This window comes from Gavialis gangeticus, unplaced genomic scaffold (assembly GCF_001723915.1).
Source record: "Gavialis gangeticus isolate Ggan-Ray unplaced genomic scaffold, GavGan_comp1, whole genome shotgun sequence".
NCBI lineage: Eukaryota > Metazoa > Chordata > Crocodylia > Gavialidae > Gavialis > Gavialis gangeticus.
Window position 1 is genome coordinate 94,067,655 of NW_017729022.1, and position 1,657 is coordinate 94,069,311.

Consider the following 1,657-nt stretch of genomic DNA (forward strand, 5'->3'; position numbering starts at 1 on the left):
TGTAAGCTCTTGTTTGTGTAGCAAGAGTGATGAAGGCAAAAGCCCTACAGACACAGGCTAGCAACCTGAGTATGTACAGCTCATGCTGGGGTCTCTGCTGCCTCTTTACTGCCTTTGTTACTGGAGCTAGTTTTAAATTATTGTGTTTCACAGCGTATAACCGATTTTGGATTTTAAACTTCATTGCAGAACAACAAGGAAGTTTTTTTTACCTCCCTGCCTGCCATCTGATACCTCCAGGGAAGGAATTGTACTTGATCAACACATCAAAGAATCAACACAGCTCACACACTCTCATGGACCCAGAAGGACAGCCTTCCATCTTCAGCTCCCTCTGTGAAAAATTAAGTTTATTTCCTACCTATGGGGATTTTTACCATCTTATACCATCTACACTTTGCCCAGAGCCTGGTGAAGGGACTTTGATCCCAAAAGCTTGCAGAAAAGGACAACTTGCCACTTTCCAGTTGGTCTAATAAAAAGTATAATTTTCGAACCAAGAGTTCTAGATTTTTGTATGTCTAGGTTGAACCCTGGCTTTCCGATTTGAAAAGTAAGGATTTTCATAGGCATGGTATATGTCAGGGCCAGGCTCTGTTGGTGTGGCCCCATCCCCTGCAAGTGGTGCCCGCAAGAAGTGGGGCTCGGAGCTGATGGGGCCATGCCAGCTGAGTGCCAAGTCTGCCCCTGTCCCTTGCAAGAGGTGCTGAGCCCAGTGCTGCTCGTGGGGGACAGGGATGAGGGCAGGGATGGGGTTGGGCTTGGAGCTTGGCTGGTGTGGTCTTATCCCCTGCAAGCACCACTGCACCCATCCCCATCCCCTGCAAGTGGTGCTGGGCTGGCAGGGGATGGGGCCATGCCAGCCGAGCACCGAGCCTAGCCCTGTCTGCTGTCAATGGTGCTGTGGAAGGAGGCACTTGGTGCTGCTTGCAGGGGATGGGGCTGAGCCGGCATGGCCTCATCCGTTGTGAGTGGTGCTGGGCTGGTGGCTCGGCTGGTACAGCCCCATCCCCTGCAAGCAGTGCTGGTGCAGCCCAGGCAACCTCACTCGCAGGGGATGGGGCCACGCCAGCTGAGCACCAAGCCCAGCTCCGTCCCTATTTTTTGATGTGGCATGGTGTGTAAGTTGAGTTTGATTTTTAAGACTCGAAATGTGGACTTCAAAACGCGACGTACACACCACAAAATATGGTAGCGATCGTAAGGCCAGGTAGATATGTCTGTCCCTGCCACAGAGAGCAGACAGCTTTGTCTGGTGGCTGAGCATGTGCTCAAAGTGGGCTGCCGCCTCCCCCAAGCCTCTGGGTGGTAGTCTAGAAAGCGGCTGCTGTCATGTGCCTTCATGCCTAGCTTTTAACGGGGGGGGGGGCACATGCAGGGCAGCCCCGTAACCCCTGGGCAGCGGATTTAGGAGCGGAACACCTGGGGGCTGCCTGAAGGGCGGTGGAGACGAGGGGGAGCAGGGCAGGGAGCCCGCCAAGGGCTCACATGTGGGCAGCCGCTGGGCGGTGGACGTGGAAGCGAGGCACTGGAGGGCAGCGGCGATGAGGGGAGCAGAGCCCTGCGGTGCCATCTGGAAGACAGAGGCGACTCGGAGCCCGCGACCCCGCGGGGCAGGGCCCTGCTGAGCCCGGCGGGCCGGCGGGGGGAGGCGGGG